Here is a 13,163-nt window from a genome sequence, read left to right on the forward strand (position 1 = left end):
CAATTGTATAAAGCACATCCATACATTCCCTGCCCCAATCATTCTCAAGGCATTTGCTCTCCACTTAAGCCCCTTGCATCAGGTCCTCTTTTCCCCCCCGCCCCTCCCTCCCCTTTCCCCCCTCCCTCATATGCCCTTGGTAATTCATACCTCGTTATTTTGTCATATATTGCCCTATTCGGGGTCTCCCTTCCCCCCTTCTCTGCTGTCCCTCTCCCAGGGAAGAGGTCACATGTGGATCCTTGTAATCAGTTCCCCCTTTCCAACCCACTCACCCTCCACTCTCCCAGCATCGTCCCTCACACCCTTGGTCCTGAAGGTATCATCCACCCTGGATTCCCTGTACCTCCAACCCTCATATGTACCAGTGTACAGCCTCTGTCCTATCCAGCCCTGCAAGGTAGAATTCGGATCATGGTAGTTGGGGGGAGGAAGCATCCAGGATCTGGGGGAAAGCTGTGTTCTTCATCAATACTACCTCACACCCTAGTTAACCCATCTCCTCTCCTAATCTTTTTTCTTTTTCATGTACTTTTTAAAAATTAAGTTTTATTGGCACATAACTTACAGATCATACAGTTCAATCATATCAAGGAGAATTATATTATCATTATCGATTTTTTAATATGGCCCCCACACCCCCCCATGGTTAAAGCACCTTTAGAATGAGTTGTGCAATCAGTCGGTTTCAGTGCTTCCTCCCCTTTCGCGCCTTCATTTCCCACTCCTGAACCCCTCCCCCCCGCGACCCCCCCCCCCCCACACACACACACAGACTAAATCGAAGAGATAGGCGATCCAGGGCCTGTTGGCAGAGTGAGGGAAGGGGCCTGCAGCCTTGGGAACAGAAGGATGTCTGGAGAGTGGATTTCCACAGACTGGGACAATGCAATTCTAAATCTGCAGCCTTTGCATGCTTACTCCCTTGTCCATGCCTCTGCAAGACCCAGCCACCGGGAAAGCAGGACCAGGTTTATGACTGGACCTGAGAAATAGGACCAGACCCAGGATGGGTCTGTTCATAACCCAGAGACACAGACAGGCCAAGTACCCCACACCAGGCACAGTTTATTCAGCTGCAACTCACTGGAGTTCCTGCCTGCCATATCACGTGCCTTACTCTTCTTTCCAACTACACATTGCCTTCTGCTTGCTTTTTTGTGATCTGAGTCCGTTCTTCGATTTGCGAGACCAGTAGCCCCTGGACACAACAGAGCAGACGTTAGAACTGGACATGCCAACATCAAGCTTGCATACCTAAAGCGCTCCTTTCAGAAACACTCTAAGTGTCTTCTTGCCTCCAGAATAGGTACAAACCTTTCAGGATAGATCCACTCTGGGTACTGACGACTTTACGCAGGGCTTCACATAGGACTTCGTGATTCCTTCTCCTGAGACTTGACTTGGCCTTGCATGGAACTCTTGTCTCTGTCAACATTCTTGATCACGACACGCTTTTCAAATAGGAAATTATTTTAGCTCAGGTATAGTTCAATGCAATCACTTAACAAATTTAAAAAAAGCCTAGCTTCAGAGGATGTACACTGGTGAAGATAGGAGCTGGAAGCACAGGGAATCCAGGGTGGATGATGCCTTCAGGACCAGGGGTGTGAGGGGCGATACTGGGAGGGTAGAGGGTGAGTGGGTTGGAAAGAGGGAACCAATTACAAGGATCCACATGTGACCTCTTCCCTGGGGGATGGACAACAGAAAAGGGGGTGAAGGCAGATAGCGGACAGGGCAAGATATGACAAAATAATAATTTATAAATTATCAAGGGCTCATGAGGGAGTGGGGAGCGGGGAGGGAGGGGAAAAAAGAGAACTTGATGCAAAGGGCTTAAGTGGAGAGCAAATGCTTTGAAAATGATGAGGGCAAAGAATGTACAGATGTGCTTTATACAATTGATGTATGTATGGATTGTGATAAGAGTTGTATGAGTCCCTAATAAAATGTTGTTTTTTTAAAGCCTAGCTCCTATACTTAACTGACTCCTTATCATTCTGTCTTACAGGCTCTCCCACATGCCTCAAGCATATTGAAAACCCTTTAATAGCTGTTGGACAACTCACTGCCATCAAGTCATTTCCAACACACAGTGACCCTAACAGACAGGGCAGAACTGCCCCCCTGTGGGTCTCTGAGAAGCTAACTCTTCACACAGTAGACTGAGAAAGTCAACTCTTGAGCTGGTTGGTACCATGAAGGGTGTCACAGAGAGGAGAAAGAGGACCTGCTGGTCCAGAGACCTGTAAGAAAAATGAAGGAATTTCACAGAACTAAAGATCAAGTGCCTGAGAAAGAAGTTTGCCCAAAAGATGCTTCAAAGGGAAAGGAGGAAGATTGCCTACAAGAAAGCTGAGCACTATCACAGGAACACGGGCAGATGGACAGCTCGGAAAGCCAAATGACTCTGATGGCAAGAAAAGCTGGCAACTTCTTCGTATTTAAAGAGCCGAAGCTGGCATATGGTATCAAGATCAGAGGTATCAGTGGTGTGAGCCCAGCGCTTCAAAGAGTGTTGTAACTTCTTCGCCTTTGCCACATTTCCAATGGCGCTTTTGTTAAGCTTAGCAAGGCTTCAATGAGCATGCTGAGGATTGTGGAACTATACATTGCATGGGGTTACCTAGAGGCGTGGCTATGGCAAAATCAATAAAAGGCATACTGCTCTGACAGATAACAGTCTGATTGCACGGTGTCTTGGTCAATATGGTATCATCTGCATGGAGGATCTGATTCATGAGCTCTAGACTGTGGGGAAACGCTTCAAAAAGCAAATAACTTCCTATGGCCCTTCACATGATCTTCTCCACCAGGTGGGATGAAGAAGAAGACCCCCACCCCCATTTCATAGCAGGTGGAAATGCTGACAACAGGGAAGACCACATCAACAGACTAATTAGAAGGATGAACTGAGGTGTCTGCTATGGTTATTTTTGTAATCTGGTCAGTTAACAAAACTAACTGCTTTCAAGTGGGGGCGGGGAGACAATTCTTAATGGGAGTAGAAAGCCTTCTCTTTCTTGTCAGAGCCACTAGTGGCTTCAAACTGCTGAACTTGCAGTTTAGCGATCCAACAAGTCACCACTTTGTCGCAAGGGCTCCCTGAATTAGCAGAGTAAGAATTAGCTTTGGATGCCCGGTGGCACTGTAAGAAGTTTGGTGGCATAGGTGAAGATGAGTTGGGCTGCTATTTGTAACGTCAGCAGTTTGGAATTGAAGGGCCATCAGGCTGTAGTAAGCAGCTAGAGCCATGCGCATTTTGGTCGCCAGTGTACCTTAGCTTACAGGAGCCCCAGTGATGTCACGGTTAGGCATTGGGCTGCAATCTACATGATTGACAGTTTGAAATCACCAGCAGCTATGTGGAAGAAAGACTGGGCTTTCTACTCCTCTTATGGTTACAGTCTCAGAAACCCACAGGGAGTCGGTCATGATGAGTCAGCATTGACTCTGTGGCAGTGAATTTTTGTTTTTAAAGATAATTTAGCTTGTGACTAATTCACTTGGTGTTGCTGTTTTCTCTTCCCCAACTCATTACCACAGTCAATTCTGACTCATAGCAACCCTGTAGGACAGAGAACTATCCCTGCCAGTTTCTGAGTCTGTAATTCATTACCAAAGTAGAAAGTCTCATCTTTCTCCCATGAGGGGCTGGTGGTTTTGAACTGCTGACTTTGTGGTTAGCAACCCAACAGGTAGCTGTTAGCCCTTAGAAGTCAAGAAGTAATAAAATCGTTATTAAAGTGATTTAATGACAAGAAAGCTAACCAAACGTACAGTAAAAGACATAAAGAATTGATTTAAATTATTAAGAAGATTGTGATTTCAGTATGATTTGTTTTACTTCCCAAAGTATTAAGAATGAAAGTAAATAAATTGTTTATGATATAAGCCAAAAACGAGGAGGGCTTGTTGAAGAGAAGCTAGACTACTGAAGCTTCCTTCTTTAAGTCCTAGGAAAGAAGTTAGTTGCGTCACTAGGCTGTCACACTGACCATCAGAGCAAGCAGAGTGACATTTGAAGAAGCAGACGTTAGTTAGCCCCTGCCCTGTGATGCGGGTACAGAGTTGTTGACATTCCTTCCCCTAGCATCTCCCCTTCCTTGGCTCTTCCTAATGTATAAAGGGCTCCCCTCCTTGACTGCGGAGACTGTTAGAGAAACTAAATCCCATCTCATTTGCTTTATCAATGAAGCAAGTAAAACTGTCTTCCTCCTTTTCAAGAACTTGTCTCCGACAGTTTCGGTTTTGCTTTAGCAGTAGGTAGAGACCTAGTTTTTGCAGTAACAAAACCACAGATGCCTCTTAGAAGAAAGATAAAGCTCTCTGCTTCCATGGAGACTGACAGCTTGGGGATGGGGGGTGGGGTCCGGGTTCGCAGGGGCAGTGGGGGTGGGGATTGACATCCTAGGAAACCCAAAGAGGGCAGTTCTGTGTATTGCATGGGTTGATTGGAGTCAGATAATTCACTCATTGGCAATGGTTTGGTATGGTTTGGTGGTGCAATTGGGCTAGGGTTGGTCTTCTCACCCAAGGTTAACAGTTCAAATCTACCAGTTACTGTGTAAGAGTATTATAGAGACAAAAAAAACCAAACAAAACAGAAACAAACTCTGTGTTAGCCTGGGTTCACTAGAGCAACAAATCCAGAGGCACTCATATGTATATAAGAAAAAGCTTTATTATAACAAAATAATACTAATTTATGAATTATGGAGGGTTTATGAGGGAGGAGGGAATGGGGAGGGAGGGGGGAAATGAGGAACTGATATTAAGGGCTCAAGCAGAAAGCAAATGTTTCGAGAATGATGATGGCAACAATTGTACAAATGTGCTTGACACAATGGATGGATGGATGGATTGTGATAAGAATTGAACGAGCCCCCAATAAAATGATTTTCTAAAAGAAAGAAAAAGCTTTATATAAACGAGCAATTGTATATTGAGAAAACATCCCAGCCCAGTTCAGATCAAATCCATAAGTCCAATATTAACTCATATGTCTGATACCAGTCTATAAATTTCTCTTCAGACTCACACAACACATGTAATGATGTCCCAAATGTAGGAAGATTACAGGCCAGTGGGTGGGAAGTCTTGTGGATCCAGTGGTGGTAGAAGCATCTCATCACTGGCAGGGGTCTCCACGTAGCTGCTCCAGCTCAGGAAACTTGGGTACTTCCGTGTGTCTCAGCTGCAATGTCTCCCAGCTCCAAGGAGGGATACAGTAGTATCCTCAGGAGGAAGGCCATGCTCACACAGAGGCCTCATTGACTATGAACTGATTAATAGGCTAGACTCTGCCACAAACCCCAAACAGTGCTCTTGAGATCACTCGGATTCATGGCGAACCTATAGGACAGGTAGAACTGCTCCTGTGAATTTCCAAGACAGTAAATCTTGATGGGAGCAGAAAGCTCTTTTCCTCGGGAATGGATGATGGCTTCCAACTGCCAGCTTTCCAGTTTGCAGTCCAACACAAAACCCACTGCTGCACTGGGCTTCCTTTAGGGGCAAAAGAAACTCCAAAGGAAAATATAATTTCGAATACATTTATGAACTATTCAACCGTGGAAGCCAGCCCCACAACCAAACTGGTCCTGAGGAGCAACATGTGCCCCTGTGGAAGAAAAAGACAATAGGGGCCCATCCTGATAGCAGGATCAAGAGAGGGCTCCAGTTTATTAGACAGTAGATATCATAGGGAGGTATGCAAGCCTCCATCAGGCACACACACACAACAGATTGAGCAAAGTGTGAATCTGAGGTCTCCTGAGTTCTTTGGGGGAGAATTTCTCAAAGGAAGTGTCCGACAAGCAAGAAACAAATGGTGTCAATCACTCTAGGAGGATATTAAAAAGCAGAACTTGGCTGCTCTAGAGATAAGCATATTCTTAACAGTAAGTGTGAGAAACTAGGCGTCTGCAGGATGTCATTTATCATTTTGTAGAGGTTACATGAGAAGCGTTTGTTCCCGGAGAGCTGTATGCATCTGATTTTCTCTTACCTTACAAGAAAAACGTGTTACTTCATTATTAAGTATCTAAGCTAAGACACAAAGGAAAAGCTGACTCCTAATGTGAGAAGAACTAAAGGGACTTTGTCTACTTTTAGATTTAGGCATTGACAGCCATAGGAAAAGCCAGGTGCCCTTAAATGATGGCTTTACACCAGCAACTCAAAGGGGTGACAGGCAAGAGAGAAAAGAGTCCAAGGAAATCCCACAGTATTTGTTTTGTTGTTTTTACTTTTTTTAAAAATAAATCATTTTATTTGGGACTCTTACAGCCTTGTAACAGTCTGTGACAGGACTAGTATCAGATCCTCCCTCCCCCAAAAGGGCATCCTACTTCTTTTTTATTTAAAACTTGTATTTATTTATTTACTTTAAAACATTTTATTAGGGGCTCATACAACTCTTATCACAATCCATACATCACAGTATTTGTTTTAAAGCCATCTATACATTTTTTAGATGTGATGAGTCCCGCAAATCTTACTGGTTGGTGAAGATAACTCCAATGGACCAGTGGCCCGCTGTGATGAGCTCACGTCATGTAATAGGCAGCTGGGTGGTGGAGTCAGCTTTGTAAACAGAAGAGATGTCTGCTGCTTTCCTTAGTAATGCTGCCATGGGACCGCAGAGAAATCATCTTCTCTTATCTATCAAGGAAATTCTCTGGAGAAAAACAGGGCTTTCTACTTTGGTAAAGAGTTAGTCTTGGAAATCCACAGATGTAGTTCTACCCTGCCTTATAGAATTGCCATAAGTCAGCATCTACTCAATGACAGTGAGTTATATAAAGGAAAATTATTAGCCCTTGTTCCACCATCTTTCAACTTTCAGTGTTAATATTGAGAAGAAAAATACCATTCTCTATCCTAATCCTTTCTATGCAAGCTCTAAGTTCAGCTTCTCTCTGGGAAGTTTAGGGCCTTTGCTTTATCCCTTGTGTTCTGACAGTTCATGAAAATGTGCTTTGAAAAATCAAGGTATTGGCATATCCAAATCAGGTGACATCAGACCTCAATTGAAAATCCCATTTAAAAAAATAAATTTAAGATTTTCATTCCTGATCTTCTAAAGAAGCCACTCAGCCCTTTGGTCAAAATTTTACTGCTTGAAAAACAAAAAAATACGACAAAGATCAAGATCCCTTCAACAAAATGTGCATTTTCATTTCTAGCAGACTGTCAGTCTAATGTTTTCACTAAAACAATATTTGACCTTTTTGATTTAGGAAAATAAATGTGAGTCATCTCTTTATTTCCTTTTTCTTTCTTAAAGTCCCAACAGCGTAAAGGTGCACTGTCCACTAGACAGTCTTTATTTTCCTGTTGTTGCTTTTATTTTCCAACCCCTCCTTTTGTGCTTCCCTCCCAATAACCCCTTGCTTCCTCGATTTCCATGACTTCATTTTGTATGACAGAAATCATGCCATAAGAATGCCCATTTTGCAAATAGAAAGTAAATGTTTAGAAAATGATGGCCACATATATACAAACGTGCTTGATACAATGATATCTGGAATGTTATAAGAGCTGTGAGAGCCCCCAATAAAATGATGAATAATAAATAAACAAAATAATGTCCATTTTGGTAGCTTCACCCCTCCCCCTTTCTTTTCTTTTTTCATGTAATCTTTTTTTTTAAAGCTTCTTGGGGATTTAGTTATCATTGAAAACAATTGTTATCATTATATCTGTTCCTCTTGGTACGACCTTCCCCCCAGGTTATTTTAGAGGCACGCATTGGGTGATCTTTGTTTATAGTTAATATTTAAAACCAGGAGCGAAAAAGTTGGTTCTAAAAGTTCTAAAGACGTAGGCAAATTTTAGTGGAGAGGATGACTTAAGGTAGTGGTTTTCAACCTTCCTAAGGCTGCGACCCTTTAATGCAGTTCCTCATGTTGTGGTGACCCCCAACCATAAAATTATTTTCGTTTCTACTTCATAACTGTCATTGTTTACTGTTATGAATCGTCATGTAATTATCTGATCCGTATTTTCATTGTTACAAGTTGAACATCATTAAAGCGTAGTGATTAATCATAAAGCAATGTGTAATTATATATTGTGAAATATTTATGTGTTTTCCGAGGGGCTTAGGCGAGTCCTGTGGGTCGCGACCCACAGGTTGAAAACCGCTAGCTTAGGGAGGTCACACGAAAGCTTTGCCACTTTCTTGGGGGGAACCTTCAAATATCAGTATCTGGGGTTATTTATCGGGGAGGGGCGCGCCAGACAGTGTTTTCTGAGAGATGTGCACCCCTGGATGAAGCAGGACCTCTGATGGTAGAGGTGAAGGGTGAGGCTGGGAAGGGAGCTCGGTCTGACTCCACATTCCCTCTGGGAGCCGTCTGGCTTCTCGCTCCGCCTTGCTCCTTTTTCAGTTCTCGCCTAGGTCACCTCCTGCTACTCACCTGGTCAGTCGAGCGCGCGCTCGCGCTGGTCCCCTGCGTGTACTGGCGGGCAGCACCCTCTCCCCCCTTCCCGAGGTCCTGGAGACCCCGATCCCGGGTCCGTCCTGGGTGCATGCAGCCCGCCGAGCGTCTGTGGCTCAGGCCGGTCAAATTTCCCCAGAGGGCAAGCTCTGCTCCTTAGATCGACTTTCCTTTTTGTTAAATGAACCCTAAATAAAACAACAGAGACCAGTGAGCAAAACGCAGTTTCTCAAAGGAGAGATTACGGTCATTTGGAGAATCTCTTCTCAAGTGTCAGGATGGCCGAGTGGTCTAAGGCGCCAAACTCAAGTTCTACTTCCTCAGGTTGAGGATTCTGGTCTCCGAATGGAGGCGTGGGTTCGAATCCCACTTCTGACACGTTGGTTTATTTTTCCTCTTAATTTTTCTGACCCATTGATTTATTTTCTTTATTACCTTTTGCTCCCCTGATCTTAAATAAAACGACGAGCTCGCAGTGAAGTCTGTTTTCTTTCCTTTGGGCTTTGGTCGCTACCTAATCGCGAGTTCCTTTTTGCGCTGTACTCTGGCTACTGAGTTCAAAAAGGGCAATTCCAGAAGGCACACAGGAAGGCCTGGCGGGGAAATCAAAGAGCTGGAAGCAAGATGTTGTTCAGGGATTGCAGGCTATCCCTGAGCTCCCGGACCTTCCAGAGAGTTCTCTTACATTGTACGAGTTCATAAAAATTCCATTTTTGATCGTTGACACTGAAAAACGCGTGGTTCAAGGAATAAGAAGAGAAAGAAAGAAAAAGCGTGGTGAAAATATAATTGGGAAGAAAAAATAAAGGGGAAAAAAAGCTAGGTTCCACCGAGATTTGAACTCGGATCGCTGGATTCAGAGTCCAGAGTGCTAACCATTACACCATGGAACCCCCACTGGTAGACCTTTGCACACACCGTCCATCTGAGGTTTCCTTTCCTAGTTTTGTTTTGTTTTGCCGTAGAGACGTAGAGATGCGATGGAAAATGTAACACCAATGGTAACAAAGCATGCCCATTTTTGTTCTGACTTAAAAAAATTTTTCTTTCAGGGATAGATTGTCGCAAATAATGAAGATACTTTCTCACAAGTGAGGGATCTCTGCACTTATGGAAAAGCTGGGAACAAACGGGGTGCCCTTCTCCGTTTTCGCAGATCCTTAACATCCGTGTTCATTCAGTCCCCGGTCCACGATTACTGCTATCTAGGGAGGTTCTGATTGGCTCCTCCCCGCTCCTGCCCCCGCCTCCAATCTGGTGCACACAAGAGCAAGATGGATTTTCGTCTAATCGTATGAAAGGGAGAAAAGCAAAACTGACATTTCCCTTCTGCAGCTTCACTCACTGATTCTGTACGTGCAAACCATTTTAGAGCCACCTCTGAGAGTCTCGGTCAAGCGCCTTTGATTTTTCTTCACTCTTCGTACTCTGGATGGACAGGAGCAGACCCTTCAGACGCCTGCTCACCAAGTACGGTGTAGAATATTGTTTTCGTTAAGTCTGTATTAAGCCAGTTGACCTTGATGTCTCTCCAGACTACGGGTCTGAAACCTCAGGGCCAGCGCCTCATTTTCTCAAGGTGTTCGGTTTTTAAGTCGTTTTTTTTTTTTTTTTTTTTAGTGTTTTCCGGATGAGTCTTGCGGGGTGCCACGTCCTGGCCCCAAAGTCCATCCTTTATATTCCCTCGGGATCTCCTTGCTCTGTTTCCCCCGCCACTCCATTGCACGCCCCCAGTGTTTGCCTCAGTGTGGTGGGGTCAGCTCAGACGCACATCCCCCACTGTGTCTCAAGTGCTGTCCCGTGTAGGGCCATGGGTCTGTGCAGGATGTCGCATCTCGCAGTGTGGCCAGCTGTATGGTCCTCTCTGTACAATGGGCCCTTTGAGCCGGGCTATCGTCCTCCGAGCTTGGTGGGCCCAGGTGTGCTCCGCTCTGTTCTTCCTCCTTCCTTTGCTTCAGCTTCCTTCTGGGTGTGGTGTGGTGGGTCAGTTCCTTTCCCACACCATTAAGTAGTTTTATAGCTCTGCTCCTCTGGGTGCTGCACTATATACGTGGATATAGTAACAGCACCTAAAAAAACACAAAATAGTACATCCGTCTATCTATCAACTATCTTTATGAGTGGAGTGTAGTCCTATTTCTGTTCTGCTTGTGGGTTCATGCATAATTGTTATCTATTGTTGAAATAATTAATTGGGGGCCTTCTTCATATGTTGAACACTTTTCTAAGGACTGAATCCGATGCGTTATCGGTGGTCGGGGGAAAACCGAAATCAGGAGGTGTTAGGAACTTGCCTGGTTCTGTAGTTTGTGGGAACTGGGTGAACTTGATGGGACAAGGACATAAAGAGGACGCTGTAAGAAGAAAATTGTACTGGCAGCGGTGGGATTCGAACCCACGCCCCCGAAGAGACTGGAGCCTTAATCCAGCGCCTTAGACCGCTCGGCCACGCTACCACCCACTTAAGAACTTTGACCTGTTCTTTTTCAAGAGGGAATAGCACCCATTTCTGGCCATTTACGAAATTGCTCCGCGCCTCCCTGGAGGCTTCTCTTTTCAACTCTCCCTAGCACGGCCTGGGGCTCCAGCCTCCACCCCCCAAACACGACAGTGCGCGTTCCCATTGCTCCCAGGGGGACCTTGGACCGGGCGCGGTCGGTGACTCGGGAAGCGGCGCCTCCGGAGTTGCAGATGGATGTGCCGAGACTCCAGGGATCGGCAACCCAGCCGCTTGCTTCCAGCCCGGAGCTGCCAAGAAACAAGCAAGGAATGGGGCCCGTCCTCCCCCCGCGCCCTCTCCCTGGCACCTTCCGAAGCAGCGCGCCCGCTGGACCTCAGCCTGCAGGCGGCTCGGCCTCCCCGAGCGAAGGTTGCTGCCCGCCGCCCAGCAGCGAGCCGAGAATCCCAGCACGAACTGGTCTCGCCGCCCGGGTCATCGCTGCAAAGTCCGCGGGATTAATGGAGCCAGTGTTGCTTTCTTCCGCGTGGCTGCATCATCTAATGTGCTTCGGTCGCTCGTGAAATCGCAGTGTCGCTTTACTTTAAGACACTACAATTTAAGAATTGCATGCAAATGTTTCTTACAGTAACCATGGTAAGGATTTAGAATGTGTGGGAGGTGCAGTTGCCTCCTTAGCGCAGTAGGCAGCGCGTCAGTCTCATAATCTGAAGGTCCTGAGTTCGAACCTCAGAGGGGGCAGCCTGGTTTTTAAAAAAATTTTAACCCGAAGGCACCAAGGCTTTTTTTTTGCTCTTTCGTTATCTATTCCCGCCGAAAAGATGCGATAAAGCATGCATTATCATCTTTTTAATTAAAAAAAATTATTTTTGCATTATCGTCTTTTAAAATAAAACCAAACCAACGAAACAAAATAGCTCTGATGGGATTAAATGGGTAAACTGCTGTTAAAATCACACTTTGCTCTCTTATGAAATCGTGATTTAAAAAAAATCATTTTATTGGGGGCTCGTACAATTCTTATCACAATCCATACATCCATCCATTGTGTCAAGAACATATGCACATTTGTTGCCATCATCATTCTCAAAACATTTGCCTTCTACTTGAGCCCTTAATATCTGCTGCTCATTTTCCCCCTCCCTGCCCACTCCCCCCTACCTCACGAACCCTTCATCATTCATATATTATTATTTGTCATATATTACACTGTCTGACGTCTCCCCCTGCCCTCTTCTCTGCTGTCCCCCCCCCCCTTGCAGGAGACTATACGTAGATTCCTGTAATCAGTTCCCCTTTCTACCCCACATTCTCTCCACCCTCCAGGCATGGCCACTCTCATCACTGGTTCTGGAGGAGTCATCTGCCCTGGATTCCCTGTGTTTCCAGTTACTCTCTGTACCAATGTACATCCTCTAGTCTAGCCAGATTTGCAAGGTAGAATTGGGATCATGATAGTGGTGGGGGAGGAAGTGTTTAAGAAGAAATTGTGATTTTCACTGAGAAGTAAAGCTCTAAACGTCTGCTGATTCTCCTTGTAACAGTTGAAGATGGAGCTAGGGGGCTTTTCAAATAAGTAGGTATGTTTGAAAATTGTCTTTGCTACAAAAACACCCTGGTAAAGACAACTCATTGGATATAGTGTCCTGGGGGAGGAGAGTCAGTCTGGGGTTGTAGAAGAGGGAGAGAGGGAGAACGGTGTGGAATATATTTTTCTTACTTACTTGTTAGTGGTTTTGTTTAGTTTGGTTTTTACCCTTCTTCTGAAACTACTGATCACTAATGTATCCTGCATGAAGCAAACAACCAAAGGCCCAGGATGATCCCCTTGCGCTGGGCTTCTCTCGCCCTTCAGCCGTTGACTGATGTCACCAGCCACCTGGACACATTGTAAGAGGCGGCAAGAGGAAGGGGTGGTGAAGAGGACACACTAGGAGTTAGAGAGCTCAGGTGGCATGTTATTCAAGCAGTAAAGAGCAAGGTGGCTCTTTTTTAACTCCTTTTAACATCTCAGGTAACGGAATGAAACGTTTCAACAGGTACTTATTGAACACCCACTGTGTGCCAGCCAATGCCAAAGCAGTGCCCGTAGCATTCTGTTCTCCCACTTCACCTCTGTTCAACGCAATTCTGTTTTGTGAGGCTGGGCTTGGAAGGATTTCCCAAACTCCTTCGCCAACCGGTTTCCTCTGAGGTTAGGTCAATGGGAGGAATCTGAGGAGAGAACAAAGGATCGTTTTATTGGAATTTCTGAT

The 13,163-nt window shown here is 45.1% G+C and overlaps 4 non-coding genes and 1 pseudogene across 4 annotated transcripts; 3 read left to right on the forward strand and 2 right to left on the reverse strand.

Moving 5' to 3' along the window:
- The first annotated feature begins 2,318 nt into the window (after window positions 1-2,318).
- On the forward strand, window positions 2,319-2,919 carry LOC142437520 (large ribosomal subunit protein uL30-like; annotated as a pseudogene).
- Window positions 2,920-8,722: 5,803 nt separating this feature from the next.
- TRNAL-CAA (transfer RNA leucine (anticodon CAA)) lies at window positions 8,723-8,828 on the forward strand. Its single transcript has 2 exons — window positions 8,723-8,760; window positions 8,783-8,828. It is a non-coding gene; the product is annotated as a tRNA-Leu (tRNA).
- A 443-nt stretch (window positions 8,829-9,271) lies between these two features.
- On the reverse strand, window positions 9,272-9,343 carry TRNAQ-CUG (transfer RNA glutamine (anticodon CUG)). Its single transcript has one exon. It is a non-coding gene; the product is annotated as a tRNA-Gln (tRNA).
- A 1,481-nt stretch (window positions 9,344-10,824) lies between these two features.
- Window positions 10,825-10,906, reverse strand: TRNAL-AAG (transfer RNA leucine (anticodon AAG)). The gene has a single exon. It is a non-coding gene; the product is annotated as a tRNA-Leu (tRNA).
- A 670-nt stretch (window positions 10,907-11,576) lies between these two features.
- On the forward strand, window positions 11,577-11,649 carry TRNAM-CAU (transfer RNA methionine (anticodon CAU)). Its single transcript has one exon. It is a non-coding gene; the product is annotated as a tRNA-Met (tRNA).
- Window positions 11,650-13,163: the final 1,514 nt, after the last annotated feature.

Source organism: Tenrec ecaudatus, chromosome 1, assembly GCF_050624435.1.
Source record: "Tenrec ecaudatus isolate mTenEca1 chromosome 1, mTenEca1.hap1, whole genome shotgun sequence".
NCBI lineage: Eukaryota > Metazoa > Chordata > Mammalia > Afrosoricida > Tenrecidae > Tenrec > Tenrec ecaudatus.